This window comes from Abramis brama (assembly GCF_963993115.1).
Source record: "Abramis brama genome assembly, chromosome: 12".
NCBI lineage: Eukaryota > Metazoa > Chordata > Actinopteri > Cypriniformes > Leuciscidae > Abramis > Abramis brama.
The window spans coordinates 40226249-40253878 of NC_139974.1; the positions used below are offsets into that span (position 1 = coordinate 40226249).

The 27630-nt window shown below is 39.7% G+C and overlaps 2 long non-coding RNA genes across 2 annotated transcripts in view; one reads left to right on the forward strand and one right to left on the reverse strand.

Moving 5' to 3' along the window:
* LOC311093326 overlaps window positions 1-27630 on the reverse strand; it is a 186936-nt gene that overhangs the window by 73152 nt on the left and 86154 nt on the right. The window lies entirely within an intron of this gene.
* LOC311093325 overlaps window positions 18528-27630 on the forward strand; it is a 123552-nt gene continuing 114449 nt past the window's right edge. The window contains exon 1 of the long non-coding RNA XR_014608393.1: window positions 18528-18695. This is a non-coding gene — a long non-coding RNA (uncharacterized lncRNA). The remainder of the gene's footprint in view (window positions 18696-27630) is intronic.

Genomic DNA, 27630 nt, shown 5'->3' on the forward strand with positions numbered 1-27630 from the left:
CCAGTCCCGCACATAGTATTATCGTAAGATGTATTATTCTGTATGTATAATCTTAAGAGGAAATATTAATTATTTCGCTCAGAAGACATATGATACAAGGGGGCGTGTTTTTCTTCACACAAAGAAGACATCTTCCCGCTACAGATCAGAAGTTTTGATTCGCTCTGTCACAAAACGAGGCGTAAACAGATTGTCTGTTAAAAGGAAGAGACCCCCACTTCTCGCTCTCTTCTCTGATTCCTGCTCTTCCTTCTTCGACCCCGCTGATTCCACTTCCTCTCTTCTCCGGTCGCCCTCATCCCGGACCTCATCCACGTGTAGCGCAGCTCCATGGCAACCAGCTGAACAGGCCTCGCCGTGGCCTCTGGGACACAAACCCCCGTGCCATGTAAAAGCCTGCTGCCTTAGAAACCAAGATTTCTGGCCTCTTCCGCATGGAAGACGAACTTTCTCGGTAAAGTTACATCCAGTGAGCCTTTAAACTTCGCGGCACCTGAAGACGCAACAGAAACAGGACACCATCCGCGCTGTCCTGCCAGTTTCAGCATCACCCGAACAAAAGACAAAATCGCAAGTATATTGAGTTGATAAAACTGCTTTCCAGGTTGTCTCGCGAACTTAGGTTTCTGTATGTAATAATTACTAACTTTTCTCTTCTCTTTATTCTCTTTTATTTCTTTCTTTCATTTCATGTTATCCTGATCACGTATTTTCTTGTTTGGTTAAATGTGTGTTTGTTTTATTGTTTTGTATTTTTACGTACGTTTATATTCGTAACTCATATAATCTCTAGTTTTGCATTTATTAAAATTCATAAATACTTTTCACTGTCTCTGTATTTGAAAGCCCACCATTCTAAAGTCAATGAAACAAAAGATCTTAAGCTACAAGCTCGATATTAGACTACATTCAGTAGTTTTAATTAATAAACTCAATAAAGTTTAATGTTCGTGGCCAGAACCTAAACTTTAGTGGAGTTTGTGAATACCCCTTCTTAACTGTACTGACCTTACATCTACTCGCTGGACGAATTAAATGTTGGTCAGACCAGTTACAGAACGAGGTAATCTCGATAATTGATAAAATAAATGTACATGCGACTTATGAATTATGACCATGAGTCATAAATATTAATATTCCCAAGATTCCCCATATTCTTGAGCTAATTCATATTTACCCAGAGTCGTATTCGTTACATGTTTGGTGGAGAATGCGGGCAGTTTCAAACTTTATTTTGGTGGGCAAATTCAGTTTCAGTTGAATGTGTATTATTGGTTTAATAATTGTAAGCTATATGCGCGTTTTGAATTGTGAGGTAAGTCGCTAAGGCGAACTCACCCAGCTGATGGTATAGGCACAAAGCCAGCTCAGCTCTGTAAAAATCTGCAGTTCATGATATTACAATTGTCTCTGTACATGTAATATGATTTAAACCGACTAAATGAAGACGAAGGATCTCTTTTAGGACGAAGACGTAAATCTGATCTGAGCAGTGCGTCAGTTTCAGTCGTAGTAGGCCTTATGATACGTTAACGATAAACTCCTGGTCAGAAATTGGCGTCGCGATCCAATTTTGTACACCTAATGCATTATCATAAAGTGCTATTTTGATTAATGTTTATGGGAGATGAGCAGAGGCATAATTCCTGCTCATAGCTGTTTTGATGCCTGTCGTGCTCACAGCTTAAGTAAATAGATGTTTTAATGCCTGTTTGCTCACAGTTTCTAATAATTGAACAGAAGAAAATAATACCTGTTCACAGCTGTAGTAATCACAGATGTTTTAATCCCTGTGTACTCACAGTTTAAGTAAATAGATGTTCGAATCCCTGTTTGCTCACAGTTTCTATTAATTAAAACAGAAGTCCTAATTCCTGTTTTTATTGTAAACCGTTTCATATATAATGTGTAATTGGAGACCAGTTTTATGAATTAAAACAGATGATAATCCCTGTTTCATTCTAAACCGTCTCATGTATAATGTGTAATTTAATAAGATGTGTAATCCCTGTTAGTCACATGTTATGAAACTCGTGTAATTTTTCCGCATGCAACTGAGCGCAAAATGAGCCCAAAAGTATAGTGATTTCTAAGAAAAAATTCCAGTCTCAGTTGTTGAAACACTGACCAACAGCCTTTAGGTGTGTGTGGCAGTTCTCAAATTGCGCGCCCCACCGACGTCATCCTGCGTGAGCGTCGCCTCCCACTGACGTCAGCCTGCGCGAGCAAAATTGCGCCATCTGCTGGCGGTAAAAGATAATACCTGCTTTCAATTTCTTTTTCTCTCTCTGCATTCATTTTCTCTTCTTTTCCCCCGATCATAGAATGAACGGTCGAACTCTCAAATACTTACCTGCATTCAAAGCTTAGCTTATGCTGATATTATTTGGAGTTAGACAATTCTCTTTTCTGTTTTTGATTGTCACACTTTAAGAAAAAAAAACTTTTCCGAATTAAAGCTTAGACTTGATTCACTCAGTTCATTGATAGTCCCAGCCTGCATTGAAGGGTCTCATTGCTACCCTTTTCGTTTGATTATTTTTATAATCAATACTAATAACTTCAGTGTTATTGTAAGGATTATAGGAAGTCATTCTGAATTTCAGTTTTAATTAGTATTGATACATCACTGTCATCATCCTAATTTTCTTTCCTTCCTTATTTTTATTATTTTGGACCTCTCCTTGCACGCTTAGTTGAATTTCAATTCAAACTAGTTTGAATTTTGATTTAAAATTGTGTCTAATCCACCAGGTAGACCACTGAGAGGACATACGCCCCTCACCCTGGTGGCACAAATCCACTGCCGGGGCCTATTCCTCTGCCTGCGTCTCAAGCCTGTGTTGTTATTCACATTTTATTTCATTGATAATTTTCTTTTTCCTCTTCCCTCTCTTCTCCAGTCTCTCCAAAGGGGGGGGGGGGGTAGGTTATTCTGATAAATCACCATCAGTTATCATAATTTCCTTTTTGTTGTATCACTATTTTAGTAAAGCCTTTGCCTCTGACTCCTGCATACATATTTACCCAATTTGATGAAACCAGAAAGCCTTAATTCACATTAAGTCCAACCTCTTAATCCCTTATTGTGTATCTATGGGCAGGACTCAGTCAGTGCACTGTGGTGATTGAGACGTCATCACTGGTTTCCACCTGGATGACCTCTATTCACCCCAGGTAACTAAAATTTGATAGAACCCATCCACTTATTATGAACCACAGAATACTAGATCTTCCTCCTGGTCTATTTTAAGTGTTTGGCCCACCTTTTTCTCTCTAAGACACACCTTCTTTCGAGGACCTGTCCCGATAACTCTAGCAGTGTTAATAGGCTTAGGCCTCTTTAATTTTTTTTTTACTTTACTATATAACACTCTCCGTGTTATTGTTTGTGACATTTCATTGCAGACCAATTCACTTCCTTGTGTTGTGTTTCCCTTTTTCTTCCCTACCTCTAACTTTGTCTTTCTCTATTCTGTTGTGATTTGTTTCTCTCATTTCACGTACATACAGAACCTAAGAGAGACCCCAGGAAAGCTGAATAATAGAGTAAACAATCCAAGCGGGCGTCATTAGACGACCCCCAGGCTACCGCCTGTCAAAATCTCTATTGTGGGTTCAGCCATACCAACGAAATTGGCTCCGCTAACTGTCGGCATCAGTTAGCCCCGAAATTCTCATAAACGGCCTAGCCCGTATGAGTATAGCTCATTTGACCCTAAAACAAACTTGCATTTTGTCTCTTTTTGTGTGTGCTGTGCTTCTCTCGCCAACAGTAAGCCGAGATGTCGAGCTCACCCTGTCCTGCAGTCCGCTGGGACGACCTTGAGGCATGGCTGAGAGACATAACAAAGACCGTGCTGCCCCAGGACCCACATCGCTCGAGCAACGGGACACAGACCTGGACCAGTTCGAGTCCCATGATCCAGCCCAGACATACAGCCACGAGCAGCTGTTCAAAATCTTCGGAAACCTCGCACTCAAACTCGTCGCCAGGGCCCGGGACAGCGAAAAGAGCAACGCCGACCTGCAGCAAAAGACAGCCGCACTACAGCTCCAGGCCACAGAGGCCCTGGAGGACCGAGCACACACACAGAGCCGTCTAGACCAGCTACTCTTCCTGACCGAGGAAGAGGACGCCACAGATCCAAAGCTCCAGAAAGAAGTAGAAAGACTTCGAAATGCCCTGCAAGATCTGCACCTCGACACAGACCAAAGAGAACAGTTGGAGAGAAAAACCAGAAAAGAACTCAACGAAAGGCTCCAACGGGCTGAAGCCCTCCTTGAGAGAGCAGAGACTAGAATTCATCAGCTCACTCAGCAGAGACACGAGCTCCAAGATGAACTTGACACTGTTCATGCAGAACTAAAACATGCTTACAGATTGCAGAGTGTCTGGAACGGAGAAACACACATCACAGAGTTTCTCCCGGCCAGCCACCCCAACCCTGTCAGCCAAACATCAAGAGCTGCAGGGGGCGGAGCTGAAAAGGGTCAGAATCCTCTCCAGACGGATTGGGCCCCCAGCAACAACTCTCCTCCCAAAAGCCTTGACAAGCTGGCCAGAAACATTCCTACGTTTGCCGGAGACCACAGTGTTTATGCGTACCTTCAAGACATTGATTTTCACCTGCAAACTGTCGCTAACGTGACAGCTTGGGACAAGTTCTACTTGTTACGAATCACCGCAAATAGAGATGTGCGTAAGTTTCTGGATCGCCAACCAGACCCCGTCAAAGCAGATTACAAGCAACTGCGACAAGCTTTGATCCGTGAATTCTCTGACCCAGAATCAGACCAAGGGTTTATCACGGCCTTTGACGTCAAACAGGCCCGATGTGAACACCCACACTCCTACTATGACCGACTCCGACAAACATTCTTCGGAGCAACCAACACCCCACATATGGAAGAAGATATATCTTTTAGAACTCTGTTTCTGCGGAATCTGCATAGCACTGTGAGTAAACATCTCGATGTGCTCGTCTGCCCACGAACCATGTCTACTCGACAACTCAGAGACTTAGCCCACAAGGCTTACACCAAGCAAAGGGCTATAGATGAAAAGACTGTAGAAACGCACACAATTTACTCCGTCTCCGAGCACTGCTCAGAGCCAGACAGCAGATTGCAGCACGACTGTGACGGTGCTCATCCAGAGCGTCGGACCGAACGCTCAGAAAGATTCTGGAACCAGCATCACTCGCCGTCCAGAACTCCAAGCCCAGACCGTCGAAACTGCAACCTCTCTCCCCAGAACACTGGTGAGCCAGAGTCTTCTTACACAACAGATGAAGACAGTGCAGCCACGTCTGACACCGACACAGAAAACGAACACTGACACCTGCTGCTTCAAGGTCATCTCTGACCTGCAGCTGTGCAACCAGACCAATGTCTGCGCCACATACCTACCACCATCACGATTGCAGTGACTACACAGCACAAACGAACTTTACCAACTACACTGCACGCCTCAGAGCCGCTTACACTACCTCCGCTGTGTACAAAGAAGGTCATGCGGGCCTCTGATGAACAGACCTTTCCTATGCCAACAATGATGCCCCAACGCCACTCATGAGACATCGAAGCATGTGGCATACCAACCTCAGCGAAGCAACAAGACTGTCCTAGCCAACCAAGGACATCCGTCGCTGAAATCTTTCCTCCCTTTCTCTCTCTCTCCCTTTTGCCTCTAACAGGATGCTGTGGTGGTTCGCTAGAAAGCAGCCGCAATCGGACATCACCAGATCCGGCATCCGGCATCGCATGGAGAGAGAGCAGCCCGACTCCTGATCACCAAGGCAAGACTCACACCCAGGAAGTCTAACACTGTGATGGGCATCTCCACACTCACCGACCACGCCCCGACACTCGTCTTGGCTTTCATCCTGTACCAGACTCAACAAGACGTGAGCATCCACAGCCAAGCTCACAAAGCCGTGTCTGGCGAGTTCCTACGAACCGTGAAAAAGGGGGGTCCCACGACATCGACCACCTCAACCTCACTTGAGCTGAGTCATCAGCCTAGCAACCACCTGCTATTTGATCGTCATGATCCACCTGCCATCCATTGTGCCCATTTGTTGTTCGACGAAGCCCATCCCGGATTTCGTCTAACAACAGGGGGGATTATGTAGCGACAATGGCATCTGCTTTTCAAATTAGCGGATCATGTGATAAAAAGAAACACATCGTCTTTGTCCTTGCTGGTTAATAATTGCCCCACGAGGACCAATTTGCCAGCACCGACCTTCTCCCCAACTTTACAACCTCGTGACATTCCACACAAACACACACACACATTACACACACACACACACACGTGGGCTTTCAACCAGAAACCCACCACGAGATGCAACTGAGGCACATTGCCATATATGGACTTCCACATAGTAAAATTTCATTTTACCATTCATTACAAATTTATAATAGAGGTGTGGTTTGCTAGAGTAAAATCTTTAATTCCGAAGATTCATTGAAAGAAAATCACTCCATAGTGTCTTGTAACTCGAACCTGGTCATAAACTTTTATGACCTCAAGACGGCATCTCATCCAGTTCCTCTTGTAAAGCCAACATTCCAACACCTTAACATACATGAAACTCTTCAGAGAAAACTCCCTAAGATGTTTGATATGTATTCCTATGTTTCTCAAAGTGTCGTCGTTTGCCATAACGGAAACACTGACAATTTTATTGTGTGTTTAATCAAGCTTTATTTGTGTGTAATGAGGCATATGAACATAATGTTATGTGTGTCCAATATCTACCTGTAATTCTTGGTATCTGTCTGACCGTCCTGTTTTAATTCAACCAGTCCCGCACATAGTATTATCGTAAGATGTATTATTCTGTATGTATAATCTTAAGAGGAAATATTAATTATTTCGCTCAGAAGACATATGATACAAGGGGGCGTGTTTTTCTTCACACAAAGAAGACATCTTCCCGCTACAGATCAGAAGTTTTGATTCGCTCTGTCACAAAACGAGGCGTAAACAGATTGTCTGTTAAAAGGAAGAGACCCCCACTTCTCGCTCTCTTCTCTGATTCCTGCTCTTCCTTCTTCGACCCCGCTGATTCCACTTCCTCTCTTCTCCGGTCGCCCTCATCCCGGACCTCATCCACGTGTAGCGCAGCTCCATGGCAACCAGCTGAACAGGCCTCGCCGTGGCCTCTGGGACACAAACCCCCGTGCCATGTAAAAGCCTGCTGCCTTAAGCCCCGTTCACACCGCCAGCGACACGCAGCGACAAAGCGACATGATCCCATTCATTTCAATGGAGCGCTGGCGACATCCGGCGACACAAGCGACAGTGACCGTTGGCGACAGAATGTGGGCGTGTCAAGCGACACGAGACGCGCGACAAAAGTTCAGAAATTTCTACTTTATGCAAATGAGAAGCGATTTTCGCGAGCGACAACCAATAGGAGTGAAGTCAGTGGAGTGCACGTGATCCGTCTGCTGTACTGCTGCGTGTCGTGTCAAGATGGAGAAGTTGATTTTAGCTGTTAGCAATTTCCCTGTTCTTTACGATATGTCTCTGTGTACATATAGAGACACATTTAAAAAAAATGATGCATGGAAAAACGTGTCAGGGATTGTGGGGATATCAAGTAAGTTTTGACTATAAACTGCATGCAATATGGTCTACCTATTACAGTACAGTGTGTAATGTATTCTAATAACTTACAGTGTTCTGGACAACACTAGAAATCAAAGTTTCACATATGAAACACTTATTGCACTGATTCTATTTATATTAAGTCATTTCCCTCCAAAAATGTTTGTTTTTAGCGGCAAGAAAAATGATTCGATGTCAATAATGTAGGAGGGTGATCTGCTAATGACGTTTATAGGCAACCCGTAGTGGGAACGCCCACTAGCGACATGAATCTCTGGCGCTGACGACATGCAGCGACAAAATCGCTGGCGGTGTGAACGGGGCTTTAGAAACCAAGATTTCTGGCCTCTTCCGCACGGAAGACGAACTTTCTCGGTAAAGTTACATCCAGTGAGCCTTTAAACTTCGCGGCACCTGAAGACGCAACAGAAACAGGACACCATCCGCGCTGTCCTGCCAGTTTCAGCATCACCCGAACAAAAGACAAAATCGCAAGTATATTGAGTTGATAAAACTGCTTTCCAGGTTGTCTCGCGAACTTAGGTTTCTGTATGTAATAATTACTAACTTTTCTCTTCTCTTTATTCTCTTTTATTTCTTTCTTTCATTTCATGTTATCCTGATCACGTATTTTCTTGTTTGGTTAAATGTGTGTTTGTTTTATTGTTTTGTATTTTTACGTACGTTTATATTCGTAACTCATATAATCTCTAGTTTTGCATTTATTAAAATTCATAAATACTTTTCACTGTCTCTGTATTTGAAAGCCCACCATTCTAAAGTCAATGAAACAAAAGATCTTAAGCTACAAGCTCGATATTAGACTACATTCAGTAGTTTTAATTAATAAACTCAATAAAGTTTAATGTTCGTGGCCAGAACCTAAACTTTAGTGGAGTTTGTGAATACCCCTTCTTAACTGTACTGACCTTACATCTACTCGCTGGACGAATTAAATGTTGGTCAGACCAGTTACAGAACGAGGTAATCTCGATAATTGATAAAATAAATGTACATGCGACTTATGAATTATGACCATGAGTCATAAATATTAATATTCCCAAGATTCCCCATATTCTTGAGCTAATTCATATTTACCCAGAGTCGTATTCGTTACAGTAATTAGCACGATACATTTTTACCTGACAAATAAATGTTAACCTTGATTTATTCTGCATTCTTCTGAAATCATTATTTCCAGTAGATTAATGTGTAGTCTGGTGTTTCCGCAAATCTTTGTCCAGAATAGATCAAACTGAAGGCACTTTGAATGGACCATGGGGCACATCTTAGAAAGACCTTCTGATTTCTGACTATTCCCTGACTTAGCATGTTGTATGCTGCAAATATTATATAAATTACACCTATGGGTCTGTAGTGTGCGGCCGCATGGGGTAAAATATTTGTACTGCACCCTCTGACTATTTCAGGACTGGCTAGTTTGTGATCGTGAGCGCGCAGTCGCGACGTGACGTCTCAAAGCGACACTAGGTCCGTAATGAACGAATAATTGAAAGTATGGGATAATCAGAATAATCAAAGATCTAAATTAATTCATAATCAATATTTATGATTATTTTCTAATCAGTAATACGATCTAAATTTGATTATCATTTGAAATTGGAGTCAGATTACGCATAGAGCTAAAGTAATACTAAAACTAAGTTCCAATAAATTAAGTGAGCTTCACTGGAGGGCTGAAAAGACATACACGCTTTAAACCTTCGCCAGGCCGTTGGATTCCGTCGTTGGGCTAATGGATGGTCCTTACATAAGCGGAGCTGATGCGGGAAGTCCTTTAGCGCAGTGGTTCTCAATCCTGGTCCTGGGGACCCACAGCTCTGCACAGTTTGTATGTCTCCCTCATTTAACACACCTGATTCAGATCATCATCTCGTTAGGAAAGAGCTCTATGAACTGAACTGGGTGTGTCAGATAAAGGAGACATATAAAATGTGCAGAGCTGTGGGTCCCCAGGACCAGGATTGAGGGGTAAAAAAAACTTTATTAAATGTTTAGCAGACAAAAGACAAATATGCTTAGTTCCTTCAGTTTTATTTCAATTATTCTTTGTAAAGAAAAGCCAGTGATTAAGTCATATTTTGCCTGCAATAAGAGATATTATGCAAGGTCAGCAATAGTACTCTGTGTGAAATAATGTATTAGGCACTAACTCTGAAGTTCCTTATGAAGCAACTCTATCTCTAGAGCCAGTTTTTATTTTATTTTACAGTGTACTAAGATAATTTAAAACTCATTTACCAGTAATGAAGGAGTTGATGCTACTGGTCTCTGGCTGTAGGTGTAAGGAAGAGCTGTCCCCAGGGATGCCCTTCACAATACAGTAGGTCAATTCAAATTCAACCCAAGGGCCAGCTCTTCCGTAGGGGTGTGACGTGGGTTTGCAGGACCACCAGCTGTTTGTTTTTTTGTTCAGCCTTTTTCTTGGTTGTTGTTATAAACAACTGCCTTTTTTTGTTATAAAATAACTGTTTTTTAAAAGAGACTAAGAACAGTAGTAAAGGTAACCATTTTGTAGAATATTCTTGTATTTCTCTTATACTTGTTCCCATGTTCTAGTAGGTGGTGGTTCTGATATTAAAAATGAACAAAGTAATTATGAAATTATTAAAATACTCCATCCCCAGATGGTCCAGCTGATCTGGGACCACTTTGGGGCCGCACAGATAGATCTGTTTGCCTCTCCGTATTCTCACTCATCACTCATCACTCATCCCATTGCCAGTTGTTTTATTCCCTGACCGAGGGGACCCTCGGCAGGGACGCGCTGGCACACAGCAGGTCTCGGGGCCTCCGCAAGTATGCGTTTCCCCCAGTGAGCCTTCTTGCACAGACACAGTGCAAAGTCAGGGAGGAAGAGGAGCAGGTCTTGCTAGTTGCCCCTTATTGGCCCAACCAGACCTGGTTCCCCGAACTTATGCTCCTCTCGACTGCCCCTCCCTGGCCCATTCCTCTGAGAGAGGACCTTCTTATACCTTGAAGTGGAACCTATTCGTTGAATGGTGTTCTTCGCACCGAGAAGACCCCCGAAGTTGCTCAATCGGCGCCGTGCTTTCTTTCCTGCAAGATGGGTTGGAGCGAGGGCTGTCTCCCTCCACCCTGTATGTTGCCTCAATTGCAGCACATCCTGATGCAGTGGATGGGAGATCCGTGGGAAAGCACAACCTGATCGTCAGGTTCCTGAGGGGGGCGAGGAGACTGAATCCACCTCGCGACCCCACTATACCCTCTTGGGACTTACCTCTGGTGCTATCCGCACTGCAGAGACCTCCCTTTGAGCCACTACAGGCAGCTGAGTTAAAAGTCCTGTCTTTAAAAACAGTTCTCCTGCTCGCTTTGGCCTCCATCAAGAGGGTAGTGGACCTGCACGCATTTTCGGTCGACAACTCGTGCCTGGAATTCGGGCCGGCTAACTCTGAGACCCCGGCTTGGATATGTGCCCAAGGTTACCACTACTCCCTTCAGGACCAGGTGATGAACCTGCAAGCGCTGCACCCGGAGGAGGCAGACCCAGCCCTGGCTTTTCTCTGTCCCGTACATTCCTTGTGGTTATATGTGGACAGAACGCAAAGCCTCAGGACCTCAGATCAGCTCCTCATCTGTTACGGAGGCCAGCAGAAGGAAAAGGCTGTCTCCAAGCAGAGGTTGGCCCACTGGATAGTGGATGCCATCATCTTATGAATGATGCGTATGAATCCAAAGGTGTACCTTGTCCCCGGGACCGCTTCCTGGGCGCTGGTGCAAGGTGCCTCGCTTACAGATGTTTGTAGAGCTGCGGGCTGGGCGACACCTAACACATTCGCTAGAGTCTATAGCCTACATGTCGAGCTGGATGCTTCCCATGTGCTCTCTTCACACTGAAGCCAGTTAACACCGTAAGCCCCACTCGATATGTCGGCTTGCTGCACCATTCCCCTCCTATGAACTGGATACGTGTGCCATTCTGCTCCAATTGAGTTTCCCTTCGGCTGAACCCTGTTGAGCTCCTCCGTACCCCCTGCAGCATTGGACATGGCGGAGCATCCAATGCTAGGCTTACCACTCGTATGCACTGGTGGAACTTGTGCTAGACTGGGTCCATATGTTTTGATCCCTATGGCGATCCCATATGTGTATTCTTCCACGGTACGGCTCCCCGAGGTGAGCCCATGTCTTTCCCTTGGCAGAGTCTGCTCTGCCGTCACTGTTCAGTTGATCCTCCCCCTTGTTATAGGCTGGAGTCATCCCAGTGACATACCATATGTTGTACTGCCCAATAATCCGCCCCGTCCATATGTGTATCTCCCACATTTCCCCCTTTCGGGCTGGATGTGGCTTCCGTAGCGTCCCTTCCTCCCATCGATAGGGCACGCTTTCCCAGTGTTATCCTACTGAGTCTACTGAGCGGGTCTTGCAGAACAGCAGTGACGTCCCTGGCCTAAGCCCTGTCCTATCACCGCCTCAAGATGCGGGACGTTCAGCAGGCTTTTGTCTAGGCACTAGAAGGTGGCAGCTCTAGTGGCGCTTTCCATAGTAGATCCCATTCAGTTGACGCCGACTACGTCGAAAGTGAACGAATGAAAGGGATCGTCTTGGTTGCGTATGCAACCCTCATTCCCTGAAGGAGGGAACAGAGACATAGTCCCTTAGCCACTATTGCTGGACCACTGCTGACTCAGAGTTACACTCGGCTCCTCAGCGAAAAACAAGTGGTGCGTGCATCCGCTTCCGTGTTTATACCCGCGCATGATGGCGGAGCGCATGATGCAACTCGCGTGAAGCTCATTCTAACATGCTCAAAGATGACCCCATTCAGTCGACTATGTCTCCTTTCCCTCCTTCAGGGAACGAGGGTTGCATACGCAACCAAGATGTTATTTTGCCTTTGGTTAAACTGAATCATTGAAGGATCATCATTACTGACTTTATTAATTTTGAGGGATATTTAATCTTTTTTTTGCGCAAATGAAATTAGTAAATGCACGCTCACATTTAGTCTAGAGCTACAATAACCATCATGTTTAGACACAACGCCTCTGCATTTCGATTTGTCTCAACATGGGGACAGGAGAGCTGTCAGCCAAAACATGGGAAAACGAAGTAACTTGCGTTAATTATTTGAAAAAGTAAGATATTTTGTTGTAAATTTTAAAAGTAATGCATTACTTTACTAGTTACTTAAGTTCTTAGTTAAAGTAATCTGATTACGTAACTCAGGTTTACTTGTTATGAGTTTCCCCCAACACTGTCCACCACGGAGGGGCTGACGCAAGGAGTACCAGATCCGAAAACCAGGTCCGGCTGAGCCAGTAAGGCGAAACCATCAAGACCTGCTCCTCTTCCACCCTGAACTTGCACAGTGTCTGTGTGAGTAGGCTCACTGGGGGAAATGCATATTTGCGTAGGCCCCGGGTCCAGCTGTGTGCCAATGCATCCGTGCCAAGAGTCCCCTTGGTCAGGGAATAAAACATCTCAAATCAACTCCAGATATCTGGGGATGGAGTCTCCATTCTTTCTGGAAACACTTCAGGACTTTAGTACAATCTGGCACAGGTGTTAGGTGACGACTAGTCTCAGCCTCAGAAGTCACGCCTACGGACCGTTGGCTGAATGCATATGGAACACTTATTTTGAAAACACTTCTGGAGTTTCAAAGTCACAATCTGATTGATTGAATTCTAAAGGATGTCCGAGAGACGTGTGTGTCGCATTCTTTATCGGTCTGTCTGGAAACAAATGCGTGACGCCAAAACCCCTTGTGGAAGAAGAAAGCCGTTGTGTTTACAACTGTGACAATGAGCGCTTACCAGGATCAACTAAAAGCTGGATTTTCAAAAGAGGTTCACTGCTCCATTGTTGCAGTAAACTTGCACAACGTTCTTGAATTAATCATTTATTAGATGCACGCCAGTCTGTTATTGTAGCGGCATTAACATTATATTGCCGAACTGTGATTCAATTAAAATTGTAAAATGAAAATTAATTTGTGGTGTTTTTGAGTTGGTATAACATGAACCATTTTTGTTGACAGCTGAAAGTGGACAGTGGATTTCCCAGCATGCTCCGCATGAGATTGGATTGGGATGCTAAACTCAAAACATCCTCCAATTACATTCATGCATGTCCTACACATTATATTATGATATTACAAAGCAAGATGAATTTTCTAAACAAAACACTTTGTTAGTGTGAAGTTTTTACAACATGTTGTACAATTTAACAGGATTTAACAGTACATTTTAGTAGTATTCACAGATCAATGTAATAATAGTAATGATATCACTGAAGTTTTAAAAAAATGATATCATTATGTTCTTCTATCAAAACACTTTTCTTGGCATGCAAGAAAAAACATGATACAAATGTTGTGTAGTTTTGCCACGTCAGTATGAAAAGTATGTGTGCTTAATGTAAACGGTACTCTTTCATTTGTGCAGTTAGGTACTTTTTGGTTGTGTTTACTTTAAGGAATAAAGGAAGAAATGTAGCGCTCAGTAAACATAACATTAGCAAGACTTTAGATATGCAAAATCTCCAAGCCTTATCTTTAAGCCTCTCTATGTTTTCTTTCTTTGCAATATATTCACACATTTGTTAACTATACTGTGAAATGAATGATATATTCCGATTTTCAAATATGTGCAAGACTATGCATCTTGTGTTTTAAACAGGCTACCTTTATAATGAACATGTTAGTTGATCGCGCTATGGCGTGTTAGTTACACTAGGAATCAGTCGGCTTTACAACATGTAAATTCATCTATTTCTCTAAAAATACGTTACTATGAGGAGAACAATATAGTAAACTTTACAGTTATAACCACAATGTGTATTTGACCAGCAGCGAAAGCTCCCTTTATAAAGTTGTTGCAAGCTCATTGAGTTCTGCTCTCGGTATAATCAATGAAGCCGGCTACGCTCCACAGTGAATCTCTGTGTTTTGTAAATAAAGTGAAATAATTCCTCCGTGTATCCATTATATCACACAAACTCTTGAAGTTTAGTCCTTGATCTTGTATCAAACAGCAAAAAAAGTTGTAGAATGATGTGTTTGAGTTAATTTGCATTGCATGTCCAGTTGCTGAAACAATAAATATTGTGCAGACCAAATTTTAATAAATTTTTTGTTTAAACACGGCAAGCTTGTTAACATTTTAATCATCAAAATTTTAGTAATTGTACTGTAGTAAATGAGTATCTTTAATTTTGGGGTACTGAAAGATAGCTTCAATTAATAGAAAGTTTTGCAACCACAGTGGTTACTGTTTTAATCCTATTTGAATTCTTCAACATTTTAATTTCATCATTAGCTGAATTGTTTTGCTGTGTTATCGATTTATTTAATTTTTTTATGGTGGTAAAAACATCTGTCTCATGCGCTGTAGTGTTTCATTGATAAATTCATGTATACAGTACAAATCATACTTATTTTTTGTAAATACATAATTATTTATACATTTTGTTTCAACACAGGAAGACTTGAAGTATTGGTGCAGAATGCATTCACTCATATTGTGGTTGAGTAAATGTATTATATTTATATATTAAGTGCATTCAAGTTAGACATTTCATCAGTTTATTCATTCCTTGTTTCTTGTGAACAGAACTTGCTTATGCAGGAACTTCTCATCATGTAATCGGATACTTAATGTGTGATCTTGTGATCAGGATGTGATCTTCAATTCTGTGGGTAATTTCACAACTTCAATTGTGTTTATCTTTGTTTGCATTAATGTCATGTTTTGCAGGAATGGTCTCAGAATTACAGAATTTGAGATCTGAGTTTTTGGCAAACTGTCTAGATGCAATAAGTTTTTTAATAAAATAATGATTTTAAGTCATAATCACCAGTTTTATTTATATAAAAAAATAACCTTGATATTTTTTGATTATCACTTTCTGTCTTTTGAGTTTGAACGAGAGTCTAGAACTGAAAATGATACAAAAAAAACTTGCAGGCAAGTACAATTATATAAAATATTTTCAAAGAACAATACATTTAAAACACTGCAAATACTTTTGCTGCTAGTTCAGTTTATTTATTTGAAATGAGTTGCAACATTTGATTTCATTGCACTCAATTTACTTAAAATTGTTAACGAATCATGCTTGAGTTGGAATAACATGAATATTTTTTTGTTGACAGCTGAAACTGCAGAGTCGATTTCCCAGCATGCTCCGCATGGGATTGGGATGCTAAACTCAAAACATCCTCCATTACATTCAAGTTTGTCAGTATATTATGATCTTACAATGCAAATTAACTGACAAAACACTTTATTAGTGTGAAGTTCTTTCAACATGTACATATTAACAGGATTTGAGTTACATTCAGGGACAGTTCAGTACCATTTACTGATCAATGTAATTATTGTTATGCTTACATTTCAAATTTATAATAGTAGTATTATTATTTATGTTCTTAAGAAGAAGAAGAAGTTTTACTTATATAGTGCCTTTCCATAGCTCAAGGTTGTTTTACATTGTACATTAAAATACATTTAAACACCCACACATACATTACAGTCACATAGGATACATATAATCACATTATCCAAAATGCATGTTATATAGTTTAACTGGGTCTTGAGAGTAGCCACAGATGAGGTATTACGTAGTGTAAGAGGTAGCGAATTCCATAATTGAGGAGCATTAACACTAAATGACCTTCCACCTACAGTAGACAGCCGGAAACGAGGGATGGACAATAAACCAAGTTCAGCTGATCTAAGGGACCGGGCAGGGCGGTAAGGGTAGAGTAGGTCAGACAGATATTGGGGAGAAAGACCATTTAATGCTTTGAACGTTAGAAGCAAAACCTTAAAGTGGATATGTGATGCCACAGGTAGCCAGTGAAGGTCATGAAGCAGAGGAGTAATGTGAGCAGAACGCCTAGTGGAGGTGATTATATCACAACACTTCTCCTGGCATACAAGGAAAAATTATTCAAATATTGTGTAGTTTTGTCATAAGAAAAGGATGTGTGCTCAATGTAAACAGCACTCTTTTATTTGTGCAGTTCTGGTTGTGTCTGTTTTCTCATTGAATAAGGAAGAAATGTAGCGCTCAGTAAACACAACATCAGCACAATGTAAACCTTTCAAGACTTTGGACATACAAATTAATCTGTCAGTAACGGCAGATATAAGGGATTTTGAAAAGGCTGTTTCAAGCAGTGTAATTTTTTTTTACCATTGTTTTTTTTTTATTATTATTGCCTTTAAGTGTGGAAAGTTTTTGTCACTGCTTATAGGTTTGGGATTGCCTGAAAAAATTTTTTTGCCTGACTTGACTGTATCCTGCAAAGTCTCTTTTTGGTGTTATAGAAATGGCCATTAGTGCTCTCTCTCTTCACTTCAATGTCCCCCTTTGCTGCTCCTCCACATGTACGTTTTACAGCCCTCACTTCATAGTATCCAAGAAAGGCAGTGGGTTACGACTGTTCTTGGATCTGCATGTGTTGAATCAGGTCTTTCACAAGCTTCAGTTTAAAATACTAAAGCGGAACACTCCCCATAAATCCTGATGTACTCGTCTACGCTAATATTAGTCTCTCTGTTTATCCCGAGGTTTACCGCAGTCTGCCGGATCCAGATCTGATGAAGGACCTGCGCCTGGACACACTCTCACACACACACACACACACACACACACACACACACACACACACACACACACACACACACACACACATTCCAGATCAGATGAAGGACCTGTGCCTGGACACACTCACACACACACACACACACACACACACAGTCACTCCAGATCTGATGAAGGACATGCGCCTGGACACACTCACTCACACACACACACACACACACTCCAGATCTGATGAAGGACCTGCGCCTGGACACACTCACACACACACACACACACACACACACACACACACACTCACACACACTCCAGATCTGATGAAGGACCTGCACCTGGACACACTCACACACACACACACACACACACACACACACACACACACACACACACACACTCCAGATCTGATGAAGGACCTGCGCCTGGACACGACGACAACACAGTCCTGAAGTGTCCACTAGTCTCTCCCCTGTGAAGGCCTCCTTCCCTTTACCTCTGTACAGACAAAACATTCACATGGATACGCGGAAGTGATAAAAAATTCTCTATTATACATTTTTAAGTTTTAAGTAATTTATTGAGGTCATTTTGTAAAGAAAGACACACGCCTGCGCACATATATATTCAAACGTGCATACCTATTAACACGTAATACACATGTGCACGCAGTCAGTGTTCTCACAGGTTCGCGTTTTTGAAGTTTGCACAGAGATAACTTTTTTCCAACATTTTTCAAGGCTTGCACCTTGGAATCTAGTTACATGGTGCCAGATGTTGGTCTCCATGCCCATACCGGGACATTTTTGTTTGTAATCCTGATTTTCTCCAGTTTATGGTTAAGCAGGAAGAGAGGGAATAGTTATGCAAATTATTATTCTGGATTATCTTTCTCCAGGGAATTAAGAGAGATTTCTGGGGTAGTTTTTTGTTTTGTTTGTTATTTTGACCACGCTCTCCCCTGAAGCTTTTACCCCTATTTTCATTATTATTCTTTTTGACATTAATATTTCTGGTCTGGTTATTGTTGATTTTGTGCCTTTTTTCTCTCTTTATAACAGAAAATGAAAAGTTAATATTGGTTGAATTGATGGTTGTGTTGTTGATTCTGAGACAGAAGGTTGGAAATCCTCGTTCTCTCCATGGTTTTCTTTTTCTTTCTCTTTTTTGTAAAATATAATTCTTTACTTTGTTATCAGCTCCTCAACCCTAGATGGGTAGCTATGTAACACTATACCTCCTCCTCATTGTAAATATCCAAATGAGCCTCTTTTTTTTTTACCCAGAAACATACAATACAACATGCAATGCTGTAGTAATTTATTGATGTAGAAAGCAGAAAGATAAGGAAAGATGGGTAAATACACAAACCCTGGATCAAACTGGGGTTAAGAGTCAGGTGCATTTAAAACCATTTAAAACCTTTACTGAATGTGCACTGAAACTTATTTATCTTAAGGATAAAAGGTGCATACAGGTAAAATTAAAACAATGAAAAAGTGCAATATTAAAATTGCTCAGAAAACAGAAGTTTGGTATTTTGCTTGTAGATCAGTGGACTGTGGCGTAACATCCTCTCATTCCACTTAATCTGGCAATGAAATCAGAAAACCATTATTAAGGCAACATACACATAGTATAAATAGTACAAATGTCTACACACCATCTCTCTCTCCATTTATTGCTCACCTGAAAACACCTCAACCTCACACAGTGTGAGATATTCACTGCGCCCAGATATAAAAATGTTGACATATCTCCCCTTAATAGGCTTAAACTTAAATGTTTTTGTGTCTCCATTTGAGATGGACACAACAGTCGCAGCCCTGTGAAGACACAGAGAAATAGAGATATTAAATATACTTCTGTCAAAGGCAAGTTTTTATATTAAAATTATTTTTTCAAAGTAATGTTATTTAATTTAATAAATGTCTAAGGGTATTAAGAGAGAGACAATACTTACAGCTCATTATTGTTGCCATTATTTTCCAGGCTGTTGCCGATACGGATCTGAGCTCCATTTATCCTCCATGCACAACAATCTCCACGATTAGTGATGCTAACCCTGGTTACCTCGTATTCTTCCCCCAAGTCAACTCTCCACCAGGGGTTCCAGTCCGCATTAGTGTGAGTGCATGATCCACCACTCAAAATTGAATTCCTGTTGCCATCGACAGCATTTTGAGCTTCTTCTTGATCATATGTGGAAGACTGGTTAGCTGTGGCTCCAAGAGCAAGATTCCCTGTTTAATATAAAATAATAAACAATAACTTTTCTTGTTTTCACTTTAATGTGCTAAAGTATAATTCCAATATAATGGGCAAAATAATTCTAAAATATGTAATTCTGAAATTCTTGATTCTGATTGGTCAGTCGCCACATCCCGAGGTCTGATATTTCCAGATAATGACGTCATCAACAGTAACGCTGGATAACACACAGCTCATCCGGGTTTCTGGAGCCGGCCTTTCTTTAATATTTCTTTTATCACGCTGTGGACCCGCTCTCTCTCGTTTCATACAAACACAACTGGTGCCATTTGCGTCTCTGTTATAGTTATTGGTTGTGTTCAAATATTAAGATTGGATTGAAGTATAATAGTATTAAGAGTACAGTAGTGTTCGTCTTATTGCCTGAATGATTGTTTTTGTACACTGTAATGGATTCTAAGATTTTAAACGGCCAAGAATTTAAAACAGTTTCATCTCAAATCAATATGTTGATGTAATTATTAATTTGTTGTACATGACTGTACATTATCCCTTAAATATTTATCTTGTTTGAACTTGTAGGTGTGTCTTGCTAGGGATATTCTTTCTTCAGAAGCTTTACGTTTATTACAAGTGAGATAATATAATATTTCAACTCTTTTTGAAATACTTTGTGTCCAAAAAAAATTATTTGTGGTTAGTAGCAATTTAATAAGACGGGTGTAACGGTCACCAGCTGGAGTGCCCTTGAGAGCCACCAGAGGGCACTCCACACCAGACTATTGTCACTCTCACAAACTACATTTCCCAGAACTCACTGCCCGGACTCATCACTGATTGCATTCACCTGTATCTCATTACCTTGTTAGTTTCATCTTATTTATTCCATGTTCACTCATTCACTCACTGCGAAGTTTTGTATGTTATTGCACTGCACTTCTGAGCGTTTTCCCTGGTTTTCATGTCTCTTGGTTTTTTTGGATTTCTTGCCTGTTCCGTGGATTACTCTTGTGCCTGTTTTGTTTGTTTGTTTGTTTATTTATTTGATTGTTTGGACTGCCTTCCTGTGCTTGACCCTCTGCTTGTGTTGGATTACGATTCTGGATAACCCTTTTAATAAACTGCATTTGGATCCTCTACCTTCGTGTCCCGGAGCAGTTCGTGACAACGGGGTCCTGATCACCCTTTCAGGGTTTACTTTGCAATAACAACTGTGTTGATTCACATTATCCCTTATTGGTTATCACATTTTCAGTAAGAATATTATATGTAAGAATATATTAAGTAACAATATTATATTATATTATGTGTTACTGACAACATTGAAAGTAATGAAGAACACTCACTTGGAAAACAATTGTACGTTGATGTGTCCATTACTGTTAATAAAATATTAACAGTTATAAACACATTAATAAGAACAAAAACACATTCTATCACACAGTCTTCTTCTCTGTCCCTTACCTGCAAACACCTCGACTTCACACAGAATGAGATGTACAGTGCGCCCGGGTAATAAAATACTTACATATCGCCCATTAATAGGCTTAAACTCAAATGTGTTTGTCTCTCCAGCTGGGATGGACACAACAGTCGCAGCCCTGTGAAGACACAGAGAAGTAGAGAGGGGTGAATTAAAACGGCATGAAGCATATTAAATAAACTTCTGTCGAAGGCAAGTTTTTATATTAAAATGATTTTTTCAAAGTACTGTTATTTAATTTAGTAAATGTTTAAGGGTATTAAGAGAGATAATACTTACAGCTCATTATTGTTGCCATTATTTTCCAGGCTGTTGCCGATACGGATCTGAGCTCCATTTATACCCTTTTCACAACAATCTCCACGATTAGTGATGCTAACACTGGTTACCTTGTAGACTTTCCCCAAGTCAACTCTCCACCAGGTGTTCCTGGTCAAATCAGTACAACTGCATGACCCATGATTATAATTTGAATCCCTGTTGCCATCAACAGCCTTTTGAGCTCCTACGTTTGCATTTGCGTAAGGGTTTGTGGAAGACTGGACAGCTGTGGCTCCAAGAGCAAGATTCCCTGTTTAACATAAAATAATAAATAACTTTTCTTTTTTTTACTTTAATGTGTTTTTCCCAATAAAATAGGCATAATAATGCTAAGTAATTTAAATGATTATTACACGGCTTTCTGGAATACTTGAATCTGATTGGTCAGTCGTGACATTCCCAGTATTAAGAGTACAGTAGTGTTCGTCTTGTTGTCGGAATGATTGCTTTTTACACCGTAATAGTCGGTGTTTCCTAAAACCATGTTTCCAATGAACATTCGCTAACAGCATCGCAAAGTTGAGTGGTTAGAAGCAGAGTTTCTTGTTTGCATGACATGTGGACTCAATAAATACTTTTGAGACAAATAAGTGTAAAAATTGTGTAAATGACTGTACATTATCCCTTAAATGTTTGCCTTGCTAGGAATATTTTTTCATCAAAGAAGATTTGCATTTTTTACAAGTGAGCTAATATATGTTAAATATAATACTTGTCCAAAATAATTTATTTGTGGCTAGTAGCCATGGGTTATTTTGCGATAACTGTCTTGATGATGTACATTATCCCTTACCAAATATTCAGTAAGAATATTATATACGTGTTACTGACAACATTCAAATTAATGAAGAACACTCACTTGAATCAACAGAGCAAGATGCTGTGTCCTTTACAATAATAACAGTTATAAACACATTACCAAGTACAAAAAAAATAAAAAATTATACCATAGAGTCTTTATAAATAAATAAATAACACATTTTCAATAACCATTTTTCAGCCTACAATTTTAATAAATTAATCTGATTATGATACACAATGATTACAGATTTTCAAATCCAGGCATTTTTACTTGTATTATTCTAAACGTACCTGTGGAACCAGCGACACACATCCCAGTAAAAAGTGTTAGAAACAAAACCACATGCATGTCCATCCTGATATAAGACATAACAACACATCTCATATCAGCATATGAAGGAATAATTTTCAATTTTGTCATCCTCATTTAAACAAAGAAACATATATATAAACATATATATTGGTATTGTAATGATAAAATGGTATATGCTCGGAGAGGATGACATGGCAGCCAAACTAGCAGTTTGAAAATACTAACAGTATTTTCTAGTCATATTTGTAATTTTTTTAAAATCTTAATTAGCAATAAATTGTCAATATAACTGGTTCTTGAATGTTCTTTTGTCATTATTGTATTTCTCTGAGTGCAACAGGACACTTCTAGACTACTATTATATCTTTACACACTGACTTGAATTGTCCAAACAAAAGTTTAGTTTTATTAGTAAAATCTCCAATTTATATCATGCTCTATAGAAAGTGCATAAACATTCAACTCACCTGAATTTCATCAATGCATCAACCTCCGTCACAGAACACCTTCACAATTCAGCAATAGATCTGCTTTTAAACAAAATATATTTTTATATAATAGGCTACATAAACGGAATTAATAATTTTTCATAAACAACTACTATATTTATTATTTATCCAATATATTATTCATATGAGGAATATTATGACCAATCATACGAATAATATTCAATTTCACATTTATATCACACAAACACGCCAAAAAGAGACAAATATCAAATTAAAGCTTTCTTAAGAGATTCACTGTGTTATTTAACTGATCTAACACATTACAGTAACATAATTATCAAAAGAATCACGAAGATGGAAATGACTCCTACGTCACACTCCTGCTCTGATCACTGCTAGCCTCAAACGCTACTCCAGCTCTTTCTTCAGGTTTTTTGCTTCAAAACGAGACTCTTTTCACTGGTCTGTGTCTACGTCTCAGATGCGCAGATCAAAACATGCGATGGAGCCAAAAACCTTTGTTACCTGTAGTTGGTGATGAGTGATTTCGAAACACTGATTCTTCGGATTCTTCAAATCTTCGGTTTCAAATCAGTGGTTCAGAGCGTTTATAAAACTGCCAAAGTCACGTGATTTCAGTAATCTAGGCTTCGTTACATCATAACTGTTTCGAAATGTTTCAAATGTCCGTTTCTCAATACCAAACTAGTTCGGTCTTGACCTCTCTTCCTCTAATATAATACATACTAAATATAATATTAACACATAAAACACAATCTTGTCTCTCTTTGTTAAATGTCAGTTTTAATGATCAATAATAGCCATTATGAAAGTATAAGTAAAAGGTATCAGAAAATATATAAGAAATAATAATAATAATAATAATTTGTTACATTTATATTGCCCTTTTCTGGGTACTCAAAGCGCTTCACATATGGAAGAGAATCTCCTCAACCACCATCAATGTGCAGCATCCACCTGGACACCAGAACACACACACACACACACACACACACACACACACACACCAGCTTACTGGTGGAGAGGAGACTCCATTGAATGAAGCCAATTAGTTCATGGGGATGATTAAGAGGCCATAATGGATCAAGTCATAGACTTTTATCTTAAATAGATGCACTTCTATGATGGATAGATGCACTTTTTTCATGGATAGATGCACTTTAATGATGGATAGATTAACTATATTGATGGATAGATGCACTTTAATGATGGATATATGCACTTTAATGATGGATAGATGCACTTTAATGATGGATATATGCACTAATGATGGATAGATGCATTTTAATGATGGATAGATTAACTTTTATCATGGATAGATGCACTTATGATGGATAGATGCACTTTTATCATGATAGATGCACTTTTATGATGTATATATGCACTTTTATGAGGGATAGATGCACTTTTATCATGATAGATGCACTTTTATGATGGATAGATGCACTTTTTTCATGGATAGATGCACTTTTATCATGGATAGATGCACTTTTATCATGATATATGCACTTTTATGATGTATAGATGCACTTTTATGATGGATAGATGCATTTTTATGATGGATAGATGCACTTTTATGAGGGAGAGATGCACTTTTATCATGGATAGATGCACTTTTATGATGGAGAGATGCACTTTTATGATGGATAGATGCACTTTTATGATGGAGAGATGCATTTTTATCATGGATAGATGCACTTTTATGATGGAGAGATGCACTTTTATGATGGATAGATGCATTTTTATGAGGGATAGATGCACTTTTATCATGGATAGATGCACTTTTATGATGGAGAGATGCACTTTTATGATAGATAGGTGCACTTTTTTCATGGATAGATGCACTTTTATCATGGATAGATGCACTTTTATGATGGATAGATGCACTTTTTTCATGGATAGATGCACTTTTATCATGGATAGATGCACTTTTATCATGGATAGATGCACTTTTATCATGATAGATGCACTTTTATGAGGGATAGATGCACTTTTATCATGATAGATGCACTTGTATGATCTATAGATGCACTTTTATGATGGATAGATGCATTTTTATGAGGGATAGATGCACTTTTATCATGGATAGATGCACTTTTATGATGGAGAGATGCACTTTTATGATAGATAGGTGCACTTTTTTCATGGATAGATGCACTTTTATCATGGATAGATGCACTTTTATGATGGATAGATGCACTTTTATGATGGATAGATGCACTTTTATGATAGATAGATGTACTTTTATGATGAATATATGCACTTTTATGATGGATAGATGTACCTTTATCATGGATAGATGCACTTTTATGATGGATAGATCATAGATGTACCTTTATCATGGATAGATGCACTTTTATGATGGACAGATGCACTTTGATGGACTTCAAAAAATATACAGCCATTCACTACCATTATAAAGCTCGGAAGAGCCAGGACATTTTTTAATATAACTATTAAAATAACTATTTTTTTTATATATTCGTCTGAAAGAAGAATGTTATATACACCTAGAATGATTTGAGGCTGAGTAAATCATGGGCTAATTTTCATTTTTGGGTAATCTATCCCTTTAATTCATGAACATATCCTACATATAAATTCAATGTAATGCATTAATATGTTTGTTATTAGTCTGCAGCCGAAACTTATTATTATCATAAATAGATCTATAATTCATTTTCAATCTGTACAAAACCACTTTAACCTTTACATTTTTGAGTTGGCTGTTTCTACATTTAAAGTTTTTATACAGTATGTCGTACTAGATGACACATTAATGTGTACTTCCATCTTAAATTCCCTGGGCGAAGAGCAACAACCAAAAACATTGTAACATATGTAACAAACAAGCTTGAGATTAACGTGGATGATATGCTTGTAGATAGTATTTTAAAGAAACAAAACAAAGAAGAGAAAAGAAGAAAGAAGCCAAGAAAAGGAGAAGACAGAAGAAGGGAAGGTCCTCATCAGGAATCAACCATCTCCAAAGCAAGAGAAATGATGCGAATCATTAGACAACAAGAGTGATTGAATAAATGATTGTTGAGGCTTATAAAACAGTCAATTGGGGAAAAACATATTGAGTTGTTGGAAATATAAAGTGGAAAAACTGGCAGAGGGTGTAACACTTCAGTTAAAGTTTGACAACGCCTGTTGTTTCTGCTAAGTCATGAAGTAAGTGTGATGTTTAACTCAGATAGGTATGAATAGGAATAGGGCAACATCTTTTACATATATCCTGTAGCTTAAGCGAGATAAAGCTTGCAAAACTGCCGTTTTTGCATGTTAGTCAAGGTGCATATTGAGCAAATGAGACACGTATAACTTCTGCTTTGCTACGATGTACTGAAGTGTGAAGGTAAAAACTGTTGCTGTAGCATTCCCGGCTGAACAGATGCAATTCACTCTCAAGAACTGATGTTTATAAAGGATTTAATTTCCAAAACCATGGTACAGCTGATGATTTCAGTTTAGAGAGAATAACATAAAATATTTAAAGGCACACTGTGGAGAATTTGTGTTTTTGTCAAACAGCGACCCCTAGAGTCGCTGTGGAATACTTGCACTGTCGTAAATACTCCTCCACCCCCCTACCTCCCACCCTGTACACCGGTACCTGCGTAGGGCATGGAACAGGCACACATAGACTCCGAAGACATGATTATTGCAATTTATCATAATAGTTTGCAAATTGTGCTTGTTTATTTACAACCTCTACGTTAGGCTTATTTATGTCCTGATATTTATGTGAGATATTGAAAACTGTTCTCATGATAATCGCAGGAATCAACGTCAACAGCGTCGTCTGATATCCCTCAGGACTACGTGATAAATACACCTCACAACACCTGAGTTCAGCTGGCAAACTAGTTCGTGAGGCAAGCTAGGCAATAAAACATAACGCAAAAAACACGTAAGAGAACGAGTGTTTGTTGTCTGTTAACAGCTCTGATAATCGAAAGCTAGCTAGACATATGTGGAAATTATTGGACTGGTCTAATTATCAGCAATGGATGAATGAACAGCATGTAAAAAAATGACATACTACAAGCAAGCGCAACAACATAGGCCTACAACATAGAATGCAAACAAGTTTACAAATAAGAGATTTATTTACTGGCCACTTCATGCGTTTTCTCAGATCAGATAGCTATCAGATTTATCAAAACGATTCTATTTACACCTGGTCACATAAATGTGTTTTTGCGAAACGGATTTAAATCCGATCTTCAATTCTCGCGCTATATGCAGATTTAATGGAGTGCACGTCACCGAAAGCAACAGATATGAGCTGCATTTTATTGATCATCATCTAAAATTTGAAAATCAATGACCGCAATAAGAGAGAGCAGTAACAGCCCTGGTAAGATCATTTCATTTCTTTACTTTTAATGATGATGATGATTGTGTGTTAAGCATCTTACTTTCACTTTGATTTGCGATAGTTTGCACGTTGGCTTGATGAATTGATGCTCAGCTTCTCATCTGCGGTGATGCGTGTTCCAGCGCGTCGTCATATCTGGCAATAACATATAGCCTATAACACGCTCTCACACGTTTTTTTTTATTATTATTTATTTTTTAGCATTTTTGGGAGGAGTACAATTTGCATATGTGGTTTCAACAACCAGATGCACACTTGTCCAGTTTCGTCTGGAATGCGTCTCAGACCTCCTCCTGAAGTGGTTTGAGCGATCGGATTCAAATCCGTCTTGAATGCGTTTCGGAGGGCATTTACACCTGGTCTTTTCATGAGAAAACGCATGAAGTGGCCAGGTCTAAACACAACAGCCCCCATGACAAAAACATA